General features: G+C 35.0%; 1 pseudogene; it reads left to right on the top strand.

The window, feature by feature from the left end:
* Positions 1-15,690: 15,690 nt before the first annotated feature.
* Positions 15,691-17,312, top strand: LOC118105789 (annotated as a pseudogene).
* The last annotated feature ends 1,432 nt before the right edge of the window (positions 17,313-18,744 follow it).

Raw genomic sequence — 18,744 nt, 5'->3', positions numbered from 1 at the left:
GTTTGCTTGATTTGATTGTATTGTATGTTTTTAAGTGATTTTCAGAAAAGTATTTTTTTGACGTTTTAACCTATTTTGGACGTCATACCAAAGTATGACTTTTTTCATTTTTTCTCATATTTTGGACGTAATACAAAACTGTGTTTTTAGGTGCTTTCTAGCGACTTTTGCGACGTTTTTAACCTATTTTGGAGGTCTTCCAAATTATGACTTTTTTCATTTTTTCTCATATTTTGGACGAAATACAAAACTGTGTTTTTAGGTGCTTTCTAGCCACTTTTGACGTTTTTAACCTATTTTGGACGTCATACCAAAGTATGACTTTTTCATTTTTTTCTCATATTTTGGACGAAATACAAAACTGTGTTTTAGGTGCTTTCTAGCGACTTTTTGACGTTTTAACCTATTTTGGACGTCATACCAAAGTATGACTTTTTTTAAATTTTTTTTTCTCATATTTTGGACGAAATACAAAACTGTGTTTTTAGGTGCTTCCTGGCACTTTGTGACGTTTTAACCTATTTTGGACCATCCAAAAGTATGACTTTTTCATTTTTTTTCTCATTTTTGGACGAAATACAAAACTGTGTTTTTAGGTGCTTTTTAGCGACTTTTGACGTTTTTAACCTATTTTGGACGTCATACCAAAGTATGACTTTTTTCTTTTTTTTCTCATATTTATGCGAAATACAAAACTGTGTTTTTAGGTGCTTTCTAGCCACTTTTGACGTTTTTAACCTATTTTGGACGTCATACCAAAGTATGACTTTTTTTCATTTTTTTTCCATATTTTGGACGAAATACAAAACTGTGTTTTTAGGTGCTTTCTAGCAACTTTTTGACGTTTTTAACCTATTTTGGACGTCATACCAAAGTATGACTTTTTCATTTTTTTTCATATTTTGGAGAAATACAAAACTGTGTTTTTAGGTGCTTTCTAGACACTTTTTGACGTTTTTAACCTATTTTTGACGTCATACCAAAGTATGACTTTTTTCATTTTTTCTCATATTTTAGATGAAATACAAAACTGTGTTTTTAGGTGCTTTCTAGCCACTTTTTGTTTTTAACCTATTTTGGAGGTCATACCAAAGTATGACTTTTTCATTTTTTTTCTCATATTTTAGACGAAATACAAAACTGTGTTTTTAGGTGCTTTCTAGCCACTTTTTGACGTTTTTAACCTATTTTGGACGTCATACCAAAATATGACTTTTTTTCATTTTTTTTTTCTCATATTTTGGACGAAATACAAAACTGTGTTTTTAGGTGCTTTCTAGCCACTTTTTGACGTTTTTAACCTATTTTGGACGTCATACCAAAGTATGACTTTTTTTCATTTTTTTCTCATATTTTGGAGAAATACAAAACTGTGTTTTTAGGTGCTTTCTAGCCACTTTTTGACGTTTTAACCTATTTTGGACGTCATACCAAAATCTACTTTTTCATTTTTCTCATATTTTGGACGAAATACAAAACTGTGTTTTTAGGTGCTTTCTAGCCACTTTTGACGTTTTAACCTATTTGGCGTCATACCAAAGTATGACTTTTTCATTTTTTTCTCATATTTTGGACGAAATACAAAACTGTGTTTTTAGGTGCTTTCTAGCGTTTTTGACGTTTTAACCTATTTTGGACGTCATAACAAAGTATGACTTTTTCTTTTTTTTTCTCATATTTTGGACGAAATACAAAACTGTGTTTTTAGGTGCTTTCTAGCCACTTTTTGACGTTTTTAACCTATTTTGGACGTCATACCAAAGTATGACTTTTTTTCATTTTTTTTTCTCATATTTTGGACGAAATACAAAACTGTGTTTTTAGGTGCTTTCTAGCCACTTTTTGACGTTTTTAACCTATTTTGGACGTCATACCAAAGTATGACTTTTTCATTTTTTTTCTCATATTTTGGACGAAATACAAAACTGTGTTTTTAGGTGCTTTCTAGCCACTTTTTGACGTTTTTAACCTATTTTGGACGTCATACCAAAGTATGACTTTTTCATTTTTTTTTCTCATATTTTGGACGAAATACAAAACTGTGTTTTTAGGTGCTTTCTAGCCACTTTTTGACGTTTTTAACCTATTTTGGACGTCATACCAAAGTATGACTTTTTCATTTTTTTTCTCATATTTTGGACGAAATACAAAACTGTGTTTTTAGGTGCTTTCTAGCCACTTTTTGACGTTTTTAACCTATTTTGGACGTCATACCAAAGTATGACTTTTTTCATTTTTATTTCTCATATTTTGGACGAAATACAAAACTGTGTTTTTAGGTGCTTTCTAGCGACTTTTTGACGTTTTTAACCTATTTTGGACGTCATACCAAAGTATGACTTTTTTCATTTTTTCTCATATTTTGGACGAAATACAAAACTGTGTTTTTAGGTGCTTTCTAGCGACTTTTTGACGTTTTTAACCTATTTTGGACGTCATACCAAAGTATGACTTTTTCATTTTTTTTCTCATATTTTGGACGAAATACAAAACTGTGTTTTTAGGTGCTTTCTAGCGACTTTTTGACGTTTTTAACCTATTTTGGACGTCATACCAAAGTATGACTTTTTTTCATTTTTTTCTCATATTTTGGACGAAATACAAAACTGTGTTTTTAGGTGCTTTCTAGCACTTTTGACGTTTTAACCTATTTGGACGTCATACAAAGTATGACTTTTTTCATTTTTTTCTCATATTTTGAATGAAATACAAAACTGTGTTTTTAGGTGCTTTCTAGCGACTTTTTTTCGTTTTTAACCTATTTTGGATCATACAAAAGTATGACTTTTTCATTTTTTTCTCATATTTTGGACGAAATACAAAACTTTTTTAGGTGCTTTCTAGCTACTTTTTGACGTTTTTAAACTTTTTTGGACGTCATACCAAAGATATTCTTTTTCATTTTTTTTCTCATATTTTGGACGAAATACAAAACTGTGTTTTTAGGTGCTTTCTAAGCTTTTTGACGTTTTTAACCTATTTTGGACGTCATACCAAAGTATGACTTTTTTCATTTTTTTCTCATATTTTGGACGAAATACAAAACTGTTTTTTAGGTGTTTCTAGCCAGTTTTTGACGTTTTAACCTATTTTGGACGTCATACCAAAGTATGACTTTTTTCATTTTTTCTCATATTTTGGACGAAATACAAAACTGTGTTTTAGGTGCTTTCTAGCGACTTTTGACGTTTTTAACCTAATTTGGACGTCATACCAAAGTATGACTTTTTTCATTTATTCTCATATTTTGGAAATAAAACTACTGTGTTTTAGGTGCTTTCTAGACTTTTTGACGTTTTTAACCTATTTTGGACGTCATACCAAGTATGACTTTTTTCATTTTATTTCATATTTTGGACGAAATACAAAACTGTGTTTTTGTTTCTTTCTAGCCACTTTTTGACGTTTTTAACCTATTTTGGAGTCATACAAAGTATGACTTTTTTTCATTTTTTTTCTCATATTTTGGACGAAATACAAAACTGTGTTTTTAGGTGCTTTCTAGCCACTTTTTGACGTTTTTAACCTATTTTGGACGTCATACCAAAGTATGACTTTTTCTTTTTTTTTCTCATATTTTGGACGAAATACAAAACTGTGTTTTTAGGTGCTTTCTAGCACTTTTTGACGTTTTTAACCTATTTTGGACGTCTTCAAAGTATGACTTTTTTCATTTTATTTCTCATATTTTGGATGAAATACAAAACTGTGTTTTTAGGTGCTTTCTAGCACTTTTTGACGTTTTTAACCTATTTTGGACGTCATACCAAAGTATGACTTTTTCATTTTTATTTCTCATATTTTGGATGAAAACAAACTGTGTTTTTAGGTGCTTTCTAGCGACTTTACTTTTTGACGTTTTAACCTATTTTGGACGTCATACCAAAGTATGACTTTTTTCATTTTTTTTCTCATATTTTGGACGAAATACAAAACTGTGTTTTTAGGTGCTTTCTAGCGACTTTTTGACGTTTTAACCTATTTTGGACGTCATACCAAAGTATGACTTTTTTCAAATTTTTTTTTCTCATATTTTGGACGAAATACAAAACTGTGTTTTTAGGTGCTCTTAGCCACTTTTTGACGTTTTAACCTATTTTGGACGTCATACAAAGTATGACTTTTTCATTTTTTCTCATATTTTGGACGAAATACAAAACTGTGTTTTTAGGTGCTTTCTAGCCACTTTTGACGTTTTTAACCTATTTTGGACGTCATACCAAAGTATGACTTTTTCATTTTTTTCTCATATTTTGGACGAAATACAAAACTGTGTTTTTAGGTGCTTTCTAGCCACTTTTTGACGTTTTAACCTATTTTGGACGTCATACCAAAGTATGACTTTTTCATTTTTTCTCATATTTTGGACGAAATACAAAACTGTGTTTTTAGGTGCTTTCAAGCCACTTTTGACGTTTTAACCTATTTTGGACGTCATACCAAAGTATGACTTTTTTCATTTTTTTCTCATATTTTGGATGAAATACAAAACTGTGTTTTTAGGTGCTTTCTAGCGACTTTTTGACGTTTTAACCTATTTTGGACGTCATACCAAAGTATGACTTTTTTTCATTTTATTTCTCATATTTTGGACGAAATACAAAACTGTGTTTTTAGGTGCTTTCTAGCGACTTTGACGTTTTAACCTATTTTGGAGTCATACCAAGTATGACTTTTCATTTATTTTCTCATATTTTGGACGAAATACAAAACTGTGTTTTTAGGTGCTTTCTAGCCACTTTTTGACGTTTTAACCTATTTTGGACGTCATACCAAGGAATGACTTTTTTCATTTTTATTTCTCATATTTTGGACGAAATACAAAACTGTGTTTTTAGGTGCTTTCTAGACTTTTGGCGTTTTAACCTATTTTGGACGTCATACCAAAGTATGACTTTTTCATTTTTATTTCTCATATTTTGGACGAAATACAAAACTGTGTTTTTAGGTGCTTTCTAGCCACTTTTTGACGTTTTTAACCTATTTGGGACGTCATACAAAGTATGACTTTTTTCATTTTTTTTCTCATATTTTGGACGAAATACAAAACTGTGTTTTAGGTGCTTTCTAGCGACTTTTTGACGTTTTTAACCTATTTTGGACGTCATACAAAGTATGACTTTTTCATTTTATTTCTCATATTTTGGACGAAATACAAATCTGTGTTTTTAGGTGCTTTCTCTCATTTTTCTTTTTAACCTATTTTGGAGGTCATACAAAAGTATGACTTTTTTCATTTTTTCTCATATTTTGGACAAAATACAAAACTGTGTTTTAGGTGCTTTCTAGCCACTTTTTGACGTTTTTAACCTATTTTGGACGTCATACCAAAGTCATTTTTTTTTATTTCTCATATTTTTGAAGAAAATACAAAACTGTGTTTTTAGGTGCTTTCTAGCCACTTTTGACGTTTTTAACCTATTTTGGACGTCATACAAAAGTATGACTTTTTTTCATTTTTATTTCTCATATTTTGGACGAAATACAAAACTGTGTTTTTAGGTGCTTTCTAGCCACTTTTTGACGTTTTTAACCTATTTTGGACGTCATACAAAGTATGACTTTTTTCATTTTTTTCTCATATTTTGGAGAAATACAAAACTGTGTTTTTAGGTGCTTTCTAGCACTTTTGACGTTTTAACCTATTTTGGAGATCATACCAAAGTATGACTTTTTTCATTTTATTTCTCATATTTTGGACGAAATACAAAACTGTGTTTTTAGTTTCTTTCTAGCCTTTTGACGTTTTAACCTATTTTGGACGTCATACCAAAGTATGACTTTTTTCATTTATTCTCATTTTTGGACGAAATACAAAACTGTGTTTTTAGGTGCTTTCTAGCCACTTTTTGACGTTTTAACCTATTTTGGAGGTCATACGAAAGTATGACTTTTTTTCATTTTTTTTCTCATATTTTGGACGAAATACAAAACTGTGTTTTTAGGTGCTTTCTAGCCACTTTTTGACGTTTTTAACCTATTTTGGACGTCATACCAAAGTATGACTTTTTTTCATTTTTTTTTCTCATATTTTGGACGAAATACAAAACTGTGTTTTTAGGTGCTTTCTAGCCACTTTTGACGTTTTTAACCTATTTTGGACGTCATACCAAAGTATGACTTTTTTTCATTTTTATTTCTCATATTTTGGACGAAATACAAAACTGTGTTTTTAGGTGCTTTCTAGGCACTTTTTGACGTTTTTAACCTATTTTGGACGTCATACCAAAATATTACTTTTTTCATTTTTTTCTCATATTTTGGACGAAATACAAAACTGTGTTTTTAGGTGCTTTCTAGCCACTTTTTGACGTTTTTAACCTATTTTGGACGTCATACCAAAGTATGACTTTTTTTCATTTTTTTTTCTCATATTTTGGACGAAATACAAAACTGTGTTTTTAGGTGCTTTCTAGGCACTTTTTGACGTTTTAACCTATTTTGGACGTCATACCAAAATAACTCATTATTTTGGATGATAACTAAAACTGTTTTTAGGTGCTTTCTAGCCACTTTTGACGTTTTTAACCTATTTTGGACGTCATACCAAAGTATGACTTTTTTTCATTTTTATTTCTCATATTTTGGACGAAATACAAAACTGTGTTTTTAGGTGCTTTCTAGCCACTTTTTGACGTTTTTAACCTATTTTGGACGTCATACCAAAATATGACTTTTTTTCATTTTTTTCTCATATTTTGGACGAAATACAAAACTGTGTTTTTAGGTGCTTTCTAGCCACTTTTGACGTTTTTAACCTATTTTGGACGTCATACCAAAGTATGACTTTTTTTCATTTTTATTTCTCATATTTTGGATGAAATACAAAACTGTGTTTTTAGGTGCTTTCTAGCCACTTTTGACGTTTTAACCTATTTTGGACGTCATACCAAAGTATGACTTTTTCATTTTTATTTCTCATATTTTGGACGAAATACAAAACTGTGTTTTTAGGTGCTTTCTAGCCCCTTTTTGACGTTTTAACCTATTTTGGACGTCATACCAAAGTATGACTTTTTCATTTTTTTCTCATATTTTGGACGAAATACAAAACTGTGTTTTTAGGTGCTTTCTAGCTGACTTTTTTAACCTAATTTGGACGTCATACCAAAGTATGACTTTTTCATTTTATTTCTCATATTTTGGATGAAATACAAAACTGTGTTTTAAGTGCTTTCTAGCCACTTTTGACGTTTTTAACCTATTTTGGACGTCATACCAAAATATGACTTTTTTTCATTTTTTTTTCTCATATTTTGGACGAAATACAAAACTGTGTTTTTAGGTGCTTTCTAGGCACTATTTGACGTTTTTAACCTATTTTGGAGGTCATACCAAAGTATGACTTTTTTCATTTTTATTTCTCATATTTTGGACGAAATACAAAACTGTGTTTTTAGGTGCTTTCTAGCCACTTTTTGACGTTTTTAACCTATTTTGGACGTCATACCAAAATATGACTTTTTTCATTTTTTTCTCATATTTTGAAGGAAATACAAAACTGTGTTTTTAGGTGCTTTCTAGGCACTTTTTGACGTTTTTAACCTATTTTGGACGTCATACCAAAATATGACTTTTTTCATTTTATTTCTCATATTTTGGAATAAATACAACTGTGTTTTTAGGTGCTTTCTAGCGACTTTTGGCGTTTTTAACCTATTTTGGACGTCATACCAAAGTATGACTTTTTTTCTTTTTTTTTCTCATATTTTGCGAAATACAAAACTGTGTTTTTAGGTGCTTTCACTTGACTTTTGACGTTTTTAACCTATTTTGGACGTCATACCAAAGTATGACTTTTTTTCATTTTTTTTCTCATATTTTGGACGAAATACAAAACTGTGTTTTTAGGTGCTTTCTAGGCACTTTTTGACGTTTTTAACCTATTTTGGACGTCATACCAAAGTATGACTTTTTTTCATTTTTTTTTCTCATATTTTGGACGAAATACAAAACTGTGTTTTTAGGTGCTTTCTAGGCACTTTTTGACGTTTTTAACCTATTTTGGACGTCATACCAAAATATGACTTTTTTTCATTTTTTTCTCATATTTTGGACGAAATACAAAACTGTGTTTTTAGGTGCTTTCTAGGCACTTTTTGACGTTTTTAACCTATTTTGGACGTCATACCAAAGTATGACTTTTTTTCATTTTTTTTCATATTTTGGACGAAATACAAAACTGTGTTTTTAGGTGCTTTCTAGCGACTTTTTGACGTTTTAACCTAATTTGGACGTCATACCAAAGTATGACTTTTTTCATTTTTTTTCTCATATTTTGGACGAAATACAAAACTGTGTTTTTAGGTGCTTTCTAGCGACTTTTTGACGTTTTTAACCTATTTTGGACGTCATACCAAAGTATGACTTTTTTTCATTTTTATTTCTCATATTTTGGACGAAATACAAAACTGTGTTTTTAGGTGCTTTCTAGCCACTTTTTGACGTTTTTAACCTATTTTGGACGTCATACCAAAGTATGACTTTTTTTCATTTTTATTTCTCATATTTTGGACGAAATACAAAACTGTGTTTTTAGGTGCTTTCTAGCCACTTTTTGACGTTTTAACCTATTTTGGACGTCATACCAAAGTATGACTTTTTTTCATTTTTTCTCATATTTTGGACAAAATACAAAACTGTGTTTTTAGGTGCTTTCTAGCGACTTTTTGACGTTTTAACCTATTTTGGACGTCATACCAACATATGACTTTTTTTCATTTTTTTTTCTCATATTTTGGACGAAATACAAAACTGTGTTTTTAGGTGCTTTCTAGGCACTTTTTGACGTTTTTAACCTATTTTGGAGGTCATACCAAAGTATGACTTTTTTTCATTTTTTTTTCTCATATTTTGGACGAAATACAAAACTGTGTTTTTAGGTGCTTTCTAGCCACTTTTTGACGTTTTTAACCTATTTTGGACGTCATACCAAAGTATGACTTTTTTCATTTTTTTTTCTCATATTTTGGACGAAATACAAAACTGTGTTTTTAGGTGCTTTCTAGGCACTTTTGACGTTTTTAACCTATTTTGGACGTCATACCAAAGTATGACTTTTTTCATTTTTTTTCATATTTTGGACGAAATACAAAACTGTGTTTTTAGGTGCTTTCTAGCGACTTTTGACGTTTTTAACCTATTTTGGACGTCATTCCAAAGTATGACTTTTTCATTTTTTTTCTCATATTTTGGACGAAATACAAAACTGTGTTTTTAGGTGCTTTCTAGCGACTTTTTGGCGTTTTAACCTATTTTGGACGTCATACCAACGTATGACTTTTTTCATTTTTATTCTCATATTTTGGACGAAATACAAAACTGTGTTTTTAGGTAATTTCTAGCCACTTTTTGACGTTTTAACCTATTTTGGACGTCATACCAAAGTATGACTTTTTTCATTTTTTTTTCTCATATTTTGGACGAAATACAAAACTGTGTTTTTAGGTGCTTTCTAGCCACTTTTTGACGTTTTTAACCTATTTTGGACGTCATACCAAAGTATGACTTTTTTTCATTTTTTTTCTCATATTTTGGACGAAATACAAAACTGTGTTTTTAGGTGCTTTCTAGGCACTTTTTGACGTTTTTAACCTATTTTGGAGGTCATACCAAAGTATGACTTTTTTTCATTTTTTTTCTCATATTTTGGACGAAATACAAAACTGTGTTTTTAGGTGCTTTCTAGCGACTTTTTGACGTTTTTAACCTATTTTGGAGGTCATACCAAAGTATGACTTTTTTTCATTTTTTCTCATATTTTGGACGAAATACAAAACTGTGTTTTTAGGTGCTTTCTAGCGACTTTTTGACGTTTTTAATCTAATTTGGACGTCATACCAAAGTATGACTTTTTTTCATTTTTATTTCTCATATTTTGGACGAAATACAAAACTGTGTTTTTAGGTGCTCTCTAGCGACTTTTTGACGTTTTTAACCTAATTTGGACGTCATACCAAAGTATGACTTTTTTTCATTTTTATTTCTCATATTTTGGACGAAATACAAAACTGTGTTTTTAGGTAATTTCTAGCCACTTTTTGACGTTTTTAACCTAATTTGGACGTCATACCAAAGTATGACTTTTTTTCATTTTTATTTCTCATATTTTGGACGAAATACAAAACTGTGTTTTTAGGTGCTTTCTAGCGACTTTTTGACGTTTTTAATCTAATTTGGACGTCATACCAAAGTATGACTTTTTTTCATTTTTATTTCTCATATTTTGGACGAAATACAAAACTGTGTTTTTAGGTGCTTTCTAGGCACTTTTGACGTTTTTAACCTATTTTGGACGTCATACCAAAGTATGACTTTTTTTCATTTTTTTTTCTTATTTTGGATGAAATACAAAACTGTGTTTTTAGGTGCTTTCTAGCCACTTTTTGACGTTTTTAACATATTTTGGACGACATACCAAATATGATTTTTTTTCTCATATTTTGGACGATATACAAAACTAAGTTTTTAGGTGCTTTCTAGCGACATTTTGAACCTATTTTGGACGACATACAAAAGTATGACTTTTTTTCATTTTTTTTCTCATATTTTGGACAAAATGCAAAACTGTGTTTTTAGGTGCTTTCTAGCCACTTTTTGACGTTTTTAACATATTTTGGACGACTTACCAAATATGATTTTTTTCATTTTTTTTCTCATATTTTGGACGACATACAAAACTGTGTTTTTAGGTGCTTTCTAGCCACTCTGACGTTTTTAACATATTTTGGACGACATACCAAAGTATGACATTTTTATTTTATTTTCTCATATTTTGGACGAAATACAAAACTGTGTTTTTAGGTGCTTTCTAGCCACTTTTTGACGTTTTTAACATATTTTGGACGACTTACCAAATATGATTTTTTTCATTTTTTTTCTCATATTTTGGACGATATACAAAACTGAGTTTTTAGGTGCTTTCTAGCGACATTTTGAACCTATTTTGGACGACATACAAAAGTATGACTTTTTTCATTTTTTCTCATATTTTGGACAAAATACAAAACTGTGTTTTAGGTGCTTTCTAGCCACTTTTTGACGTTTTTAACATATTTTGGACGACTTACCAAATATGATTTTTTCATTTTTTCTCATATTTTGGACGAAATACAAAACTGTGTTTTTAGGTGCTTTCTAGCCACTTTTTGACGTTTTTAACATATTTTGGACGACATACCAAAGTATTACTTTTTTTTATTTTATTTTCTCATATTTTGGACGAAATACAAAACTGTGTTTTTAGGTGCTTTCTAGCCACTTTTTGACGTTTTTAACATATTTTGGACGACATACCAAATATGATTTTTTTCATTTTTTTTCTCATATTTTGGACGATATACAAAACTGAGTTTTTAGGTGCTTTCTAGCGACATTTTGAACCTATTTTGGACGAGATACAAAAGTATGACTTTTTTTCATTTTATTTTCTCATATTTTGGACGAAATACAAAACTGTGTTTTTAGGTGCTTTCTAGCCACTTTTTGACGTTTTTAACATATTTTGGACGACATACCAAAGTATGACTTTTTTTCATTTTATTTTCTCATATTTTGGACGACATACAAAACTGTGTTTTTAGGTGCTTTCTAGCCACTTTTTGACGTTTTTAACATATTTTGGACGACATACCAAAGTATGACTTTTTTTCCTCATATTTTGGACAATATACAAAACTGTGTTTTTAGGTTCTTTCTAGCGACATTTTGACATTTTAACATATTTTGGACGACATACCAAATATGACTTTTTTTCATTTTTTTTCTCATATTTTGGACAAAATACAAAACTGAGTTTTTAGGTGCTTTCTAGCGACTTTTTGACGTTTTTAACATATTTTGGACGACTGTTATGACCCTGAGGTCGTGGTCTTTGGTGAACGTGCTGTTATCTACTGTGCCTGTGGTGTGGATCTCTCTCTCTCCCTTTCTCTCTCTCTCCCTCCCTCTCTCTCTGCTGTGATGCTTGGGTGTGATGTGTTTCAGGTGTGTCTGGCTCCACGAGTGACTGAGTGGATGAGTGACTGAGTGTGTAGGTGTGTTTCCAGGGAGCTGATTGGTTCCAGCCTCCAAGCTTGAAGGATAAGAGGACGGCTTCCCCCAGCTCCTGCGCTCTCTCCTTTCGCCACTGCCAGCCAGACCTCCAGCGGAATCACCTTGTGAAGCGTTGTAAGAACTGTTCTTTGTGTACCAGCCCGGTTTTGGTAGGGGTGGGTAGCATTTCTGTTTCAGCCATGTTTTCCCCTGTTTTTGGTTGAGGAGTTAGGTTAGTACCATGTCTTTTTGTTTCTTTAATTTGACTAGGGAAGTTTAGGTTGTTCGCCTTAGGGTTGTTTTCGTTTATTGTTTTGCTGTTAGCCCATCCTGAAGCAAAAGAGTTAATAAACACAATCGGGCTGTAAATTGTTTGTTGCTGGTTCTTCTTGGGAGCTGGGAAAGGGGGGACTCATATATCATGTTTTGACTGGGTTTTCTCCTGGGCGGGGTCGTAACAACGACATACCGAAGTATGACTTTTTTTCTTTTTTTTTAACATATTTTGGACGACATACCAAAGTATGACTTTTTTCATTTTTTTACTCATATTTTGGACGATATACAAAACTGTGTTTTTAGGTGCTTTCTAGCAACATTTTGACGTTTTTAACATATTTTGGACGACATACCAAAGTATGACTTTTTTTCATTTTTTTACTCATATTTTGGACGATATACAAAACTGAGTTTTTAGGTGCTTTCTAGCGACATTTTGACGTTTTCAATATAATTTGGACGACATACAAAAGTATGACTTTTTTTCATTTTTTTTTCTCATATTTTGGACAATATACAAAAATGACTTTTTAGGTGCTTTCTAGCGACATTTTGACGTTTTTAACATATTTTGGACGACATACCAAAGTATGACTTTTTCATTTTTTCTCATTTTGGACGGCATACAAAACTGACTTTTTAGGTGATTTCGAATGACATTTTGACGTTTTTAACATATTTTGGACGACTGTTACGACCCTGAGGTCGTGGTCTTTGGTGAACGTGCTGTTATCTACTGTGCCTGTGGTGTGGATCTCTCTCTCTCCCTCCCTCTCTCTCTCCCTCTCTGCTTTGATGCTTGGGTGTGATGTGTTTCAGGTGTGTCTGGCTCCACGAGTGACTGAGTGGATGAGTGACTGAGTGTGTAGGTGTGTTTCCAGGGAGCTGATTGGTTCCAGCCTCCAAGCTTGAAGGATAAGAGGATGGCTTCCCCCAGCTCCTGCGCTCTCTCCTTTCGCCACTGCCAGCCAGACCTCCAGCCGGAATCACCTTGTGAAGCGTTGTAAGAACTGTTCTTTGTGTACCAGCCCGGTTTTGGTAAGGGTGGGTAGCATTTCTGTTTCAGCCATGTTTTCCCCTGTTTTTGGTTGAGGAGTTAGGTTAGTACCATGTCTTTTTGTTTCTTTAATTTGAGTAGGGAAGTTTAGGTTGTTCGCCTTAGGATTGTTTTCGTTTATTGTTTTGCTGTTAGCCCACCCTGAAGCAAAAGAGTTAATAAACACAAACGGGCTGTAAATTGTTTGTTGCTGGTTCTTCTTGGGAGCTGGGAAAGGGGGGACTCGTGTATCATGTTGTGACTGGGTTTTCTCCTGGGCGGGGTCGTAACAACGACATACCGAAGTATGACTTTTTTTCTTTTTTTTTTTCTCATATTTTGGACGATATACAAAACTGACTTTTTAGGTGCTTTCTAGTGACATTTTGACGTTTTTTAACATATTTTGGACGACATACGGAAACACTGACTTTGATGGCGAGCTACCCGTATGGAATAATATGAACTCAACCTCCCTGCCATTACGAGTGGGAGGAAAGTGAACTCTTTTATTTATTTATTTTTCTCCTTTTACATTCCAACGCGGACTTCCTTGGACAAACTGAAAATATATGACTGAATTGAAAATATATGAATGAACTGAAATGATATGAATGAACTGAAAAACTAGAAATGACCTGAGAAAAATATCTATTGTTGTGCAATAGTAAGCAGACTTGATGTTGGCTAATTATTAATTATCATAAAATATGATTATTAAAATAATAAAATTATTTATTAAAAACGATAAAGTTATCAATTAAGAATAATGAAATTAGTAATTATAATTTATAAAAGATGGGGCACCACCCTGGTATCAGGGACCAACAATCAATCTGTAAAGATCAGTCTCAGTTTGATCTAGTTCAATTAGTAATCTCAATATTTACTATTAATGATTATATAATGAACAGTGAAGGTTTTAAGTTCGAGCACTGACTATCATAATCCAGCTGTATTCACATACATATGCACAAATAATCACAAACTACCGGTACTTTAATTACACTAGAATTTATTAAAGATAATAACATCAATGTCAATCAATGACTACTATCCTAACAAAAATCCACTATATCAAAGATAACAACACAAACACTTATTTATAACACACATGCAATACCTATGGTAGGTGTGGGTGTGTGTGTGTGTGTGTGTGTGTGTGCATGTGTGTGTGTGTGAGAGAGAGGAGGGGGAGTAAAAATGGCGTACGAAGTCACGCGGGTGACGTCGTATGGCCGAATTTACGATGGCGGTGGAACCACGTGGTTTGTACAAAAGGGAGGTCGAGAACAAAGGATACTTTGATCTATCTCGTGGTTCAAAGCGCCGAATGGCGTCGAGATGCGACCACACTATCTAGGTCCCAGAATGTGTATAAAACACGAGTATGTGGGTGCGGGTCGGAACGTGTTCGGCGGGTTAGGAGAAAAGAGAGAGAAAGGGAAACATGCAAGGAATGATCAGAGGAGATCTCAAACACCGCCAGAGACAATTTTGCGGGGACTTTACCACTCGGTACCCAAGCGGACGAACTAAGGTCCGTCCAGCTGTGTACCGATCTTTTAATGGTAAAAGGAAAAAATCTCCGCTATTGGTCTGACGATAACAGTCACTGGAACAATGTGGACACGGCGGTCCTACACAAATATACACTCAAATAATAACACGCTAATTATTAAACTAGTCTCTGCCCAGACATAAGCCTCTTACTTGTAGCTGTTCCACGGTACGTTCATGCGCCATCGGCGCGTTCCGGGAAGACAAGTGTGCGCGGCCTCGAGAGCAGCGATCAGCTGATTCGCGCGGTGGCAGCGGGGATCGAGCTGTTGCCAGATAGGAGAGAATTTGTCTCGTTCTCCTTGGCGAAGTTTCTTCGTCCTTCTGCAGGGATAAACAGCTGAGGAGCAGCTGTGGTTATGGATCTGGGAAAAGTCTGTGAACTCGGCCTGCGAGTGAAAGACTTTTGCTGCGGTCTTTAAAAATAAAAATCAAGTAAAAAGAAGTTTACAAAAAGTGGGAAAGGTAAACTTAAGGTAAAAATAAAAATACAAACGTCTGGATGATTGCTCCCTTTGAGCAGCTGGATCGTCTAGAGCACATGTCAAACTCAAGGCCCGCGGGCCACATCCGGCCCGTGAATGAATTATCTTTGGCCCGCATGATAAAATCTATTTACTATTAGAGCTGGCCCGCCGGTATATCGCATGCACCACCATAATACTACAAATCCCACAATGCACTGCCCATGTGTCGGCACGTCAATCGCGAACCCATGACAACCTCACAGTCTGTATTATATACCACTTGTGTCAACTTTCAACTATCCCTCTCCCCAAAAAATGGCTAAACGAAAGGTGGAATTTGAAAACAGGAGTTTTCAAGACAGGTGGGAGGCACAGTATATGTTCGCGGATGTAAAGGGCAAAGCTGTGTCTTCTGTGCGGAGACAGTGTGGCTGTAATGAAAGAATACAACATAAGAAGACACTATGAAACGAAGTACCAAGACAGATACAAGCATCTGGACACGACACAAAGTCTACAGTAGGTAGAGGAGTTAAAAAGAAGTCTGGTGTCACAGCAGGCTATGTTCACTAAAGCCAAATCACAAAGCGAGGCTGCTGTTAAGGCCAGTTTTATTGTGGCAGCAGAGGTTGCAAAATCAGCCCGGCCCTTTACCGAGGGGGAATTTGTCAAAAACTGCATGATTAAAGTTTGCGACGCCGTGTGCCCAGAAAAAAGGCAAGCATTTTTAAATGTGAGCCTAAGCCAAAACACCGTTGCTGACCGTGTGCGTCACCTTGCTGCCAATCTCCAACAACAGCTTGTGGGAAAGGGAAAAGATTTCATCGCATACTCCCTTGCTGCGGATGAGAGCACCGACACTTCTGATACTGCCCAGCTGTCAATTTTCATCCGTGGAGTGGACTCAAGCCTTTGCGTAACAGAAGAGTTTTTGGGATTACACCCAATGCATGGCAGAACTACGGGGAAAGATCTCTTTGAAGAGGTGTCCAGATGTGTAGATAAAATGGGGCTGCCGTGGGATAAACTTGTGGGACTGACAACAGATGGAGCGCCTGCGATGTGCGGTCAAAAGAGTGGATTGGTGGGGAGGATCCGAGAAAAGATGAAGGAGGAAAACGTCACAAGTGAGTTGACAGCTTATCACTGCATCATACACCAGGAGTCGTTGTGTGGCAAAGCCTTGAAAATGGAACATGTGATGAGCATCATAACATTAGCGGTTAACTTTATCAGAGCCAAAGGTTTAAATCACCGCCAGTTCAAGTCTTTTCTGGAGGAGTTAAGTACAGAATATGGTGACTTGCCCTATCACACAGAGGTGCGATGGCTAAGCCAGGGAAAAGTGCTGGAAAGATTTTTCCAGTTGCGTGAGGAGATCTGTGAGTTCAGATCTACCCCTCAGCCACAGCCACAGGGCGGCTGAGGGGTAGATCTGAACAATGAAAGAGCAGGTCGCTGCCTTCCCAACTACACAGTTTGCTGAAAAACTCGGCATACTTGGTGCTGACTTCATACGGCGATTTGCCGATTTTGAAGCCCAAAAAAGCAGGTTTGAACTGCTCAGTAATCCATTTGCAGCTGACGTGGAAAACGCACCATCAAACCTCCAAATGGAGCTGATTGAGCTCCAATGTAGTGACACACTGAAGGCAAAATATGAGTCTGTGGGCGCTGCAGAGTTTCCAAGTTTCATCCCCGACACAATGCCCCAGCTGCGCTCCCAGGCTGCTCAAACGCTCTCTATGTTTGGCAGCACATACTTGTGTGAACAACTGTTCTCTTTGATGAAGATAAACAAAACTTCACACAGGACTCGTCTTACTGATGAGCACCTTCACTCAACCCTGAGGATTTCCTCAGCTCAGAGCCTGACCCCAGACATTGATGAACTTGTATCCAAGATGAGACACCAAGTGTCTGGCTCAGACCAGTGAGCATCACAGAGCAGCAAACGGTGCTTTGACGCATTTTCAGTTTTTAATGCAATTTCATTTTTGCATTTTTTTTCTCTTGCTACTACAGGACATTTGATTTTTCTTTGAAGTAAATTATTTTTGGCTGTTTGCCTGTAGAAAATGTTTTCACTTGAAATTACTCTGGAAAAACTGCAGATAGAGCCATAAGCAATTAATGAAACTGATTTTATTACTTTTATTTTTATTTATTTATGTATTATTTATTATTTTTATTTCATTAATTTCATAATTAATGTTGTTTTATAGGCAATACTCTATAGGCCTTGTTAGTTCCAGGTTCAATATGTGCACTAAGGTTCTTTCAATAAGTTTTCAATAAACGTTGAACCCGTCTGGCCCTTGACTTGTAGCAATTTTTTAATTTCGGCCCACTGTGCATTTGAGTTTGACACCCCTGGTCTAGAGTAACTGTGAGAGGTTCTCGTCCTATCTTCAGCGCACGGGAAAAAGCAATGAGTTGCAGGGGTGCTGCCCTATTTATTACCTGAGAGGTGTCCGGCCTCCTTCCAGGGGGGGCCGTGGGGTCTGTTGGCTCTTAGCCAATGGAAGGCCAGAGTTTAAACTCCAGCGGCGGTTAACAATGGTGGGGGTCCACAAAGGAATTTTGGGTGTGTTCCGACCACATGGCAGAAAAACTTTAGGTCAGGCTTTTCAAGTCCCATGCAGGCCTCTCCATTGTCCTTTGTCTGGCTTCGATCCCAACACTATTCTTGTTGTATGTTTGAATTACTGTTTATTATTGTGGCTTAAAGCAATACAATTTGTATTTAAAACCTACCTGTGTCTCCTGTGTCTTGGCATTCATACCTTGGGTATACCAAACCTAATAGTCTGTAATAATCTGCCTAAACCCAATTGGCTACACATGACTCAGAAACTGAAGTCTGAACTGCACTGTGGATTTGGAGAATTATTACACCCCTAGTATGGAATAGGGATAGTATAGCCAACAAATCAATCAATTAATCAATCTTTTTTTGTAGTTTTTCCTTGCTCTTGTTGAGGGTTAGGGCAAGCCCTATTAGGCTAATTATGATTTGTGAATATGGGCAATAGAAATAAAGTTTGATCGATTAGTTGATTGATTGATCAGCGCAGGCATGGTGACCCACCTTTTGCTGGACTGCCAGGGGTACCATGGTGTACTTGTGGCAACTGTAAGGCCATACTCAAGGACCAGGAGAGGAAATACTGACGCCTGGATCCTGAAAACAGTGTTAGTAGACTACCTCACTCCCACTACTGGGACAGAGCAAGGGGGCTCGGGCGGACGGCCCAGAGGCCGGTCAGATACAGATGCTGGGAGCTCGGGCGGATGGCCCAGAGGCCGGTCAGGGACAGATGCAGGGGGCTCGGGCAGACGGTCCGGAGGCCGGTCAGAGACAGAGCA

This window comes from Hippoglossus stenolepis, chromosome 4 (genome assembly GCF_022539355.2).
Source record: "Hippoglossus stenolepis isolate QCI-W04-F060 chromosome 4, HSTE1.2, whole genome shotgun sequence".
In the NCBI taxonomy this organism is placed as follows: domain Eukaryota; kingdom Metazoa; phylum Chordata; class Actinopteri; order Pleuronectiformes; family Pleuronectidae; genus Hippoglossus; species Hippoglossus stenolepis.
This window is presented reverse-complemented; position numbering and strand designations above follow the sequence as displayed.